The 11,182-nt window shown below is 38.5% G+C and overlaps 1 non-coding gene across 1 annotated transcript; it reads left to right on the top strand.

Moving 5' to 3' along the window:
* The first annotated feature begins 1,178 nt into the window (after positions 1 to 1,178).
* TRNAV-CAC (transfer RNA valine (anticodon CAC)) lies at positions 1,179 to 1,251 on the top strand. Its single transcript has one exon. It is a non-coding gene; the product is annotated as a tRNA-Val (tRNA).
* The last annotated feature ends 9,931 nt before the right edge of the window (positions 1,252 to 11,182 follow it).

Raw genomic sequence — 11,182 nt, 5'->3', positions numbered from 1 at the left:
AGAGCGTTAGTGTCCAAGAGACAGGCAAGGCCCCAGGCAGCAGGAAGTCTCCAGGTGGGATGGCTAGCCCTTCCCGATGAAGAGGACCCAGCCCCACTGCACACCCTGTCCAGAAACATGGACGCTCCTCTTCCAAGCGCATGTGATGAGAGCCTGGATCCACAGACAGCAGAACTGGGGATTTTCAAACACAAATAGGAGCATAAGATTAAAAAAATCACCAAACATTTGAAAACCAATGAAAGTCAAGAAGAGCACAAAACTCTATAAACAGAGACCAGCACCCATGCAAAGATTTCACAAAGTAAACAGATGTGAAAATAATCCCCAGAGATCCGACACAATATTACAAGACACAAAAACAAGGTATTATGGGAAAAGTCCGAGGAACAGAAAATGTGAAGAAAAGTAAAGAGGCATTTAGAATCTGAGGAGACAGGAATAGAGAGTGGCATGAAAGAAATAATTAAAACATAATGGAAGAAAATTTCCCAGATCTGAAGAAAGATACAGGTCTTCACATGGAAAGGGCCCTCGGGTGCCAAAATGATTTACTTGGAAATAAGACACACCCTTACACATTTCCCAAAATTTCAGAATACCGAGAGAAAAACAAAAACAAAAAACAACACCCTTTCCAAAGGAAAACAAGCAGAAAATTGCCCTCAAAGAAGTGAGAGTTATATGAGCCCCAGCAACATAGGATGCTGGCGGAAAATGGAGCAATATGATCAAGGTTCTAAGAAAAAATGACTTTGAACCCAGAGTCCTTTACTCAGCCAAATTAGCATTCACGTGAAAGGTCACAGTGAAATATTCGGGGCATATAAACCTCAGGAAGTCTGTCACTCTCAGATTTGCTCCCTGAAGGAATTTCTCAAGGATTGCAACATAGCAAGACACAAAGAATGCAAGAAGGGGGTAGCTGTGGTATCCAATGGGCAGTGGCAAACAGAGCAGCCATTACAGCTTATAGTGAAGTTTAAATAGTTTTTATGCATAGCTAAAAAATGAATAATAGAGAACTAAGATCCTGGATTAATTCAAGGAAAAGGAGAATGAGAAGGGAAGTGAAAAGAGACTCAGGTTTTTGTCTTTTTGGAGGAGAGGATAGAATTGATTAATTCAGGATATTATTGAATACTATTAGTGTACATTAAAAATCTAGAGGAGGGACTTCCCTGGTGGTCCAGTGGGTAAGACTCTGTGCTCACAATGCAGGGGGCCCGGGTTTGATCCCTGGTCGGGGAACTAGATCCCGCACGCATGCCGCAACTAAGTCCGCATTCCACAACTAAAAGATCCCGCGTGCCGCAACTAAGACCCGGCACAGCCTGAATAAATAAATAAATAAATAAATAAATAAATAAATAAATAAATAAACAAACAAACAAACAAGAAGTGCCAGGGTCCCTAGGAAACCATTAAAAATGAAGCTGTAAAATATAGACAGTGGCATGGGAATTCAAAAAAAAAAAAAATCTAGAGGATAGGAGACGATTTCTGAAGTAGGTTCCCGCTTCTCCGTTCTTTGCCCACTGAATAAAGCTCGTGCTGTTCCAGTCTCAAAAGAAGAAAAATCTAGAGGGTAAGTTCCACCTCAGGTAATAGCACAGAAGCTATTGACAGTTAGAAACTCGGGAAAAACATAAAAAACAACTATGTGAAGGCACAGTGCCCTAGACGGAAGGAATCTAGGGGTGGTCCACCTCATCGTACAGGGCTGAAAAGACAGAAGCTGGATTTAAGGACTGCCAGAGTAGCTGGGAATTGAGGGAGGGCAGATCCTGAAAGGAGGAAGCCCCCAGATCTGTGTACAAACACCCCTTCAATCCTTGGCTGACTGCTGAACCAGGCATGTATGGGTCACACCTCCAAGGAGCCCAGCTGAAAGTGACAAGTGGAGAGGCGGAGGACTGAGCGGAGATTTCAGCAGCTGCCCGACCGCAGACTCAGAGTTTGGAATTCAAGTCCACCCTAGTTTGAGGTGTTTGGTAAACCCCTTGGGCTTTCTACTAAAACCCCAGAAAGGCCATGTTTTAGAAGTGAGGCCCACATCCCAGACTGAGGGCAAAACTGAAATAAACATACCCTCACAAAGCCTAGAACTAAGCTGCCACAGGACCAAGGTTATCTGCCAGTAATTTAACTGCCTTCTAGAACAAAGTTCATCACTTTTCAGAGGAAGTTGACAGAAACTATGTATCTGTCATAACGTATCACCCATAATGTTCAGTGTACAATCAGAATTTATGAGACACGCAAAGAAGCAGGAGACTGCATCCCATAATCAAGAGAAAAAAGCAGTCAGTAGAAGCAGACCCACAGAAAAGTCAGACACTAGAATTAGTGAAGACTCAAAAATAATTATTATAAATACGTTAAAGATTTGACAGGAGGGGCTTCCCTGGTGGTGCAGTGGTTGAGAGTCTGCCTGCCAATGCAGGGGGACATGGGTTCGAGCCCTGGTCTGGGAAGATCCCACATGCCGCGGAGCAACTGGGCCCGTGAGCCACAACTACTGAGCCTGTGCATCTGGAGCCTGTGCTCCACAACAAGAGAGGCCATGATAGTGAGAGGCCCGCGCACCGCGATGAAGAGTGGCCCCCGCTTGCCACAACTAGAGAAAGCCCTCGCATAGAAACGAAGACCCAACACAGCCATAAAGAAAGAAAGTCTTTCAAAAAAAAGATTTGACAGGAAAAGATGGATGTAATGGGTGAAGGTATAGGGACGACTTTTTAGGAGCAATATAGAAACACTAAAAAAGAGCCAAATGGAAATCTTCACCTGAAAAATGCTATATCTGAAAAAAAATTTTAGGAGATTGAAAGCAGATTGGATACTGCAAAAGAAAGGATCATCATGTGAACATAAAAACAGATAAGTAGAAGGTATTCAAACTACAGCACAAAAAGAAAATCGATTGGAAAATTGTCCCAAGTGGAATGGTAGAAATTGGATGTACACCTTCTAAAACACTTGAAGAAAAAGAAAATGAAACTTTAAGAGAATGATCAATCCAAGAAATGGTAAGAGGAGAAATTTAATATGAAAAATCATGGTAAAAAGCAAACGTAAAATAAGATAGCAAGAATAAGTCAAAGCATTTCAGTAATCACAAAAGGGGTATGAATTAAATTCCCATTTACACTCTTTGGCAGAAATTGCAGCAATATCTTTTTAGATCCGTCTCCTAGAGTAATGGAAATAAAAACAAAAATAAACAAATGGGACCTAATTAAACGAGCTTTTGCACAGCAAAGGAAACCATAAATAAAACAAAAAGATAACCTATAGAATGGGAGAAAATATTTGCAAATGATGCACCAACAAGGGATTAATTTCCAAAATATACAAAGAGCTCATACAGCTCAATAACAGAAAACCAAACAACCCAATCAAAAACTGGGCAGAAGACCTAAACAGACATTTCTCCAAAGAAATCACACAGATAACCAACAGGTACATGAAAAAATGCTCAACATCACTAATTATTAGAGAAATGCAAATCAAAACTACAATGAGGTGTCACCTCACTCTGGTCAGAATGGCCATCATCAAAAAGTCTACAAATAATAAATGCTGGAAAAGGTGTAGAGAAAAAGGAGCCCTCTTGCACTGTTGGTGGGAATGTAAATTGGTACAGCCACTATGGAGAACAGTATGGAGGTTCCTTAAAAAACTAAAAATAGAGCTACCATATGATTCTGCAATCCCACTCCTGGGCATATATCTGAAGAAAACTACAATTAGAAAAAATACATGCACCCCAAAGTTCATTGCAGTACTATTTACAATAGCCAAGACACGGAAGCAACTTAAATGTCCATTGACAGATGACAGATGAATGGATAAAGAAGATGTGAGATATACACACACACACACACACACACACACACACATACATACATACACACAATGGAATATTATTCAGCCATAAAAAAGATTGAAATAGTGCCATTTGCAGCAACATGGATAGACGTAGAGATCATCACACTAAATGAAGTAACCCAGACAAAGACAAATATATTGCTTATATGTGGAATCTAAAAAAAAAAAAAGATACAAATGAAGTTATTTACAAAACAGAAATAGACCCACAGACATAGAAAACAAATGTATGGTTACCAAAGGGGAAAGGGGAGGAGAGATAAATTAGGAGTTTGGGATTAACATATACACACTACTATATATAAAATAGATAGCCAACAAGGACAGGGAACTATACCCAATATTTTGTAATAACCTATAAGAGAAAAGAATCTGAAAAAGAATATATATGTATGTATATACATATGTATATAAGTATGTATAACTGAATCACTGTGCTGTACACCTGAAACTAACAGGACATTGTAAATCAACTATACTTCAATAAAATAAAATTTATGTAAACAACAACAAAAAAGATGGTGACATTAAAAAAACAGAGACTTTCAGATTAACAACAACCAAATTGATATGTTATTCGCAGAAGACACACGTAAAAAGAAAGTTATATATTAGTTGGAACTGCTTTTGAATACAAATAACAGAAACACCAACTACAGTGGCTAACAAAGTGGGTTTATTTTTCTTGTAGAAGTCTGGAAGTATGTGGCTGCTGGTGTTGGTTTGTCAGTGTAGGGCTGGTATCTCAGCAATTCTCTTGGCCTTTTCTTCATGGTCACAGAATGGCTGCCAAGGCTTCAGGCATTACATCCACATTGAAAGCAGGAAGGGGAGAAAAACAACCCTGGTCACATGGCTTCCTCTTTCAGGAAAAGCAAAAACCTTCCCAGAGTTCTCAACAGACTTCTGCTGGTGTTTCAGTAATCAAAACTGTTGTCAGCTGGCAAGAGAGGAGGTCACCCCAGCTTACTCAGTAAAGGCAGACAAGAGATAAGGGATTTCGAAATGAATGTTCCGTAGCCAGTGAATAGTGTCTCACACAGGTTCAAAATACAGGGATGGAAAAGATACACTAGGCAAAGGCTGACAAAAGGGTAACAAGAACTGAGAGGCTGCAGAGTGGTGAGAAGCTACCCAGTAGCTCTGAGCAGGTCGTGATCAACGGACTCAGCACACTTTTCAACTCCTGTATTGTAGAGGCTGGAACATAAAAGCCTAATTTCTGATGCTCTTTTGCAGCTAGACTCTAGACGTGAATTAGGTTCTCCCAACTGCATGGACCTGCATGAGATTTGGTAGCTGGAAGTGAGGCCCAGACTGTCGTTCTGCTGGCAACCAAGGTCATGGAGAGGAGTGTAAAAGATGGGCAGTGGCCAGACTCAGCATTTCAGGGTTTTATCAGCAGCTTTGTGGGTAGATATGGTCATTATGGTAACAGCTGCAGCAGCAGTGGCCTCCTAACCCTGGCTTCCTTATGCCTGAATCAAAACTACAGTGATGTGGTCTTCAACTCAATAGTTCCATGGGAGGTTTCCTGATTTACCACACCTCCAGTTTTTCCAGTGATTTTATAAGCACCTAATTCCCTGTGTTAAACCCTTTTCTGCTTAAAATACACTGAGTGGTTTCTATTTCCCGCACTGAACTCTGAAACTGGTAACACACACAACCACTCAGGTCTTAGAATGATAGGGCCCCTCAGGTGACTTTCAGAAGTAGTGTAAACCCTCTCTGCAAAGAACTCAAACTCGGTCTGAACCTCAAAGAATCCTATAGAATTAACAATAAAATAAAGGAAAATGAACACTTCCCAAGCAAAAACCACAAAACATACAGGGAAACAAAGCAACATAAACAAAAACAGCAGGAACCACAGACAGCAGAGACAGAACTGCAAAGACTTTGGATTTGAGAATTATCAGACACACACTGCTACATTTAAAACAGATAACCAACGAGGACCTACTGTATAGCACAGGGAACTCTGCTCAATACTCTGTAACAACCTAAGTGGGAAAAGAATTTGAAAAAGAATAGTTACATATATATGTGTAACTGAATCACTTTGCTGTACTCCTGAAAGTAACACAACATTGTTAACCAACTATACTCCAATATAAAATAAAAATTAAAAAAAAAAACAAAAACGTATGTTTGGTATATTTAAGTAAATAAACATGTGCATAGAACAAATAGATTTGAAAAAGAATAAAACATTTTAAAGTAAAATTAATATGTAACAATTAAAATTAATAATTCAAAGGACATGTCAGCCACCAGGTTGGACACAGCTGAGAATTAATGAACTAAATGACAGATCCGAAGAAACTTATACAGAATGCAGTACCAAAAGACAAAAAGATGGAAAAAGAGAGGTCAAGAGATGTGAAACATATAATAAAAGGAGGTAAATTACATTATCTGGAAGGAGAGACAAGAGGGAATGAGGAAGAAGCAATATTTGAAAAGATAATGGATGAGAATTTGCCAGAATTGTTGAAATATACCAAGGCTCAAATCCAGAAATTCTAATAAATCCCAGCTGATTAAAAGGAAAGAAGGAAGGAAGGAAGGAAACAAATCCACAAATCATGGATTTACAGTGCAAAACACCAGAGGAAAGGAAAAGTTTTAGAAGCAGCCAAAGCAGGAGAAAAAAAAAAATCACCTACAAAGGAATAACAATTAGATGACTAAATTCTCAACTGCAACAATGGGAGTCAGAAGAAAAATGCTAGTTAAAAGAAAACATTGTTGGGGACCTCCCTGGTGGTCTAGTGGTTGACTCCGCACTTCCACTGCAGGGGGCGCGGGTTCAATCCCTGGTCCGGGAACTAAGATCCCGCGTGCCTCGTGGTGCAGCCAAAGAAAACACTGTTGGGCCAGATTTTTAAAAAAATAATTCTTCTCTATGCTATTCACAAGAGATGCTTCCAAAACATAAGGACACTAAAAATTTGAAAATATAGAAAAAAGGTAAACCACAAAGTAGTGGCCAAGAGAAAGCTGAAATAGCTTATTAAACATCAGACAAAATAGATATTAAAGCAAAAAGCAATAAAGAGGACTACTACACAGTGATTTTTTAAAAATTCAGTTCACCAGGAGGAGATAACAATTCTGAACTTACATGCATCTAATAATATAGCCTCAAGATATATAAAGCAAATATTTACACATCTATGAGAAGAAACTGACAAAGCCACCATTACAGTGGGAAAGTTGAACACACTTCTCTTAGTAACTGACATATCAAGCACATAAGAAATAGGTAAGGACAGAGAAGATTTGACTAGCACAGTTAACACACTTGATTTAATGAATATATAAACATTGCACCCAGCAATTAAAGAATAGATTTTTTTATTGAAGTATAGTTGATTTACAATGTTTCAGGTGTACAGCAAAGTTATTAAGAATATATATATATATATTCTTTTTCAGATTCTTTCCCAAGAATAGACATTTTTAAACTAAACTCTTAACTGAATGAGAACATAAATAGAGAAGAGTACACAGATCAAAAATATATAACTCAACGATTTCTCGCAAAGTGGACACACTGCAGATCCAGGACTTGGATTAAATCAGGAAATGGAAGCTTACAGCACCCCAGAACCCCCTCTCTTGCTGCTCTGCCTCACCCCCAGTCACAATCCATGCTATAGGTAACCACCATCCTGACTTCCAACACTACAGATTAATTTTGCCCCTTTTTACTTTATATAAATGGAATCATATAGTAGTACTCTTTTGTATCTCTTTTGCTCAATATTATGTTTGTGAGATTTAAGCATGTAGAAATGTCTTCTTTGTTTTTCCATTATATGAATAAACCACAAGATGTTTATCCCTTGTTTCACTGGTGGGCGTTTAGATAGTTTCCTCCTCACAGCTAATACAAATGATGCTGAGATGAACATTCTTGGACATGTCTTTTGATGATCATGTGTACACATTTCTGCCGAGTAGGTTGAGCTTATGTTTAGTTATTATGCAGATACCGCCAAAAAATTTTCCCAAATGGTTGTAGCAATTTGTATTCCCACCAGCAGCATATGAGCGTTCCAGGTGCTCCCCCATCATCCATGCTCAGTATTACCCTACTTTCTTCATCTTAGCCATTCTGATGGGCGTGAGAAGACCCATTCTTCTCCATCACACATGAAATATTTACAAAACTGACCAAATGGTGAGGTTCAACGAAGTTCAAAAGACTGTTACCCTACAGACCAGGCTTTCTGACCACGTTACAATTAAGTTAGAAATCAGTAGCAAAAATATAGCTAGATAAATTGAAAAAAAGATGCATGCACTCGGAAATAATCAGAACCAAATGCTAACACAAACTGACATCAATATATATATTAAAAAAAAAAAAGTAGAGCCTTGAATGTTTATAATAGAAAAGAAGAAAATCTCAAAATTAAGGAGCCAAGCATCCAAGTTTAGAGGTTGAAAAGTCTGGAAAGAGTAAGAAATTTCTGAAAAGTAGGGAATGAGGAAGAAGCAATATTTGAAAAGATAATGGATGAGAATTTGCCAGAATTGTTGAAATATACCAAGGCTCAAATCCAGAAATTCTAATAAATCCCAGCTGATTAAAAGGAAAGAAGGAAGGAAGGAAGGAAACAAATCCACAAATCATGGATTTGCAGTGCAAAACACCAGAGGAAAGGAAACGTTTTAGAAGCAGCCAAAGCAGGAGAAAAAAAAAAATCACCTACAAAGGAATAACAATTAGATGACTAAATTCTCAACTGCAACAATGGGAGTCAGAAGAAAAATGCTAGTTAAAAGAAAACATTGTTGGGGACCTCCCTGGTGGTCTAGTGGTTGACTCCGCACTTCCACTGCAGGGGGCGCGGGTTCAATCCCTGGTCCGGGAACTAAGATCCCGCGTGCCTCGTGGTGCAGCCAAAGAAAACACTGTTGGGCCAGAATAGAAAGTATTATCAAAGCCAAAAGGTGATTCTTTGAAAAGACTAATTAAATAGACAAATCCCTTGCATGATTATTAATCAAAGAAAATAAAAGGAGAAAGCACAAATGAACAATAGTAAGAATGAAAAGAGGGACACGATTCCAGGTGGTTGCCAAGATTAAAAACTTTTTAAGAGATTATAAACCAGTTTATGCCAATAAATTTGAAAACTTAGGTAATGAAGATAAAGTCCTAGACAAATACAACTTACCAAAACCATCTCAGGAAGATAAAAGAACCTGACTAATCCTATTGCCTGCAAAGAATTTGAATGGTGGTTCCTCAAGCAGTTAAACATAGAATTACTGAACCCATAGAAAACCCAGCAATTCCATGCTCTAAAATGGTTAATATTATGTTATATGAATTTCAGCTCAGTTAAAACAGAAATCTCAGCACAAAGAAAACACTGGGTCTAGATTGATTTAGAGGGAAATTTCATCAAACATTCAAAGAATATATAATTTTAATCCTTCACAAATGATTCTATAGAAAAGAAAAAAATGGGGGTGGGGGGCAGATATTCCCCAACTCAAATTATGACCTTAGCACAAGCTTGATACCAAAATTGTACAAGAAAGGAAACTTCCAGTTCAACCTTACACGTGAGATCCAAAAAAATCCTATAATAAACTTACCAAACGGAATCTGGTAAAGCATAAAAAAGATAAAACATGATGACTAAGTTGGGATCTCAGGCATGCAAGAGATTAGTAGATTAGAAAATCTACTAATACAATTCACCACATTAACAGATTACAGGACAAAAACCTTTAATGATCTCAACTGCTGTGGGAAAAGCATTTAATAAATTTCAACATCCATTCATGACACAAATTTAGCACGCAAAGAATGGAAGTGTATTTCCTTACCTAATAAAGAATATGATGACGGCAGGCAGACTAATGCTCCCACCCACCACCTCCCCTCCCCTAAAGATGTCCCTGTTCTAATCTCCAGAACCTATAGGTTACCACTGATGGCAAAAGAGACTCTGAAGATATGATTAAGGCTCAGGACCTCAAAATGGGTGATAATTCTGGGTTATCCCGGTGGGCCCAAACCAGTCATAGTGGAGAAACTTTGCTGGCTGCAGTCAGTCAGAGAGGGCCATGTGACCACAGAAGAACACTCAGAGATGCTGTGCTGCTGGCTTTGAGGATGGAGGACGGGGCCGTGAGCCTAGGACTGCAGGGGGCCTCTAGAAGCTGGAAAAGGCAAAGAGATAGATTCTCCTCTAGCGTCTCCAGAAGGAAATGCACACTGGCCCACACCTTGATTTTAGCCCAGTGAGACCAGTGTCAGAGGTCTGACCTTCAGAACTGTAAGATAATATACTTGTGTTGTTAAACCACTAAAATTGTGGTAATTTGTTACAACAATAGAAAACTAATAACAACATAACAACAACAAAAGAACTCTACAGTAAATGTTCTATTTCATTCCCTTTAAAATCCAGTACCACCTAAGATGGCTATTGTTATCACCTGAATTTAGAATTTTACTAAATTCAGATCCTAACCAGGATAGAATGGCAAGATAAAGCCAAACATCTAAGGACTGGAAAGAGAGAAATAAATTGTCATTCTTTGCTGATGATGTGAATGTCTACATAAAAAATTCTGTATAATTTATAGCTAATTATTTATAGCTAGTTATATTAGAATAAGAGAGTTTAAAAACCTGAGTACATGATCAATATATAAAAGTATCTGCATTTCTATATACCAGCAACAATCTGAAAACATTTTTTCAAAGGTATTTACATATCAGAAGAAAGAAAGGAAAAAAGAGAGAGAAGGAGGAAAAGGAAGAAGGGGGGAGGGGGAGAAGGAGGAGAAGGAAGAAGAAGGAGGGGAGGAGGAAGGGAAGGGAGAAAGATTTAAAGAATCTAACAAAAGATGCGCAAGCTCGTGATAGAGAAATCAGAAAAGTTTATTAAAGACAGATATTAAAGAAGACGCAAAAGGGTAGAGAGTATACTCTGTTCTTAGTTAAGAAGGATCAACATCAGAAAGACGTCAACTTTCCCTAAATTGCTCTACAAATTCAATGCAATCCCAATCAAAAAATCCCAACAGTATGTTTTGTGAGACGTGATAAGCTGATTCTAACATTTATCTGGAAGAGCCAAGGCTACGAATTGCCAAGGTACTTCTGAAGAAGTTGGGAGAATTACCTCCACCAGGTAAAGAAATTAGCCTGCGTGGTACTGATGCAGACACAGATCAATAGATTGATGAAACAGAATAGAGCCCCTAAACAAAGATAGACCCTATGGAAATGTGAGTTAGGACAGAACTA

Source organism: Eschrichtius robustus, chromosome 3, assembly GCF_028021215.1.
Source record: "Eschrichtius robustus isolate mEscRob2 chromosome 3, mEscRob2.pri, whole genome shotgun sequence".
Taxonomy (NCBI): Eukaryota; Metazoa; Chordata; class Mammalia; order Artiodactyla; family Eschrichtiidae; genus Eschrichtius; species Eschrichtius robustus.
This window is presented reverse-complemented; position numbering and strand designations above follow the sequence as displayed.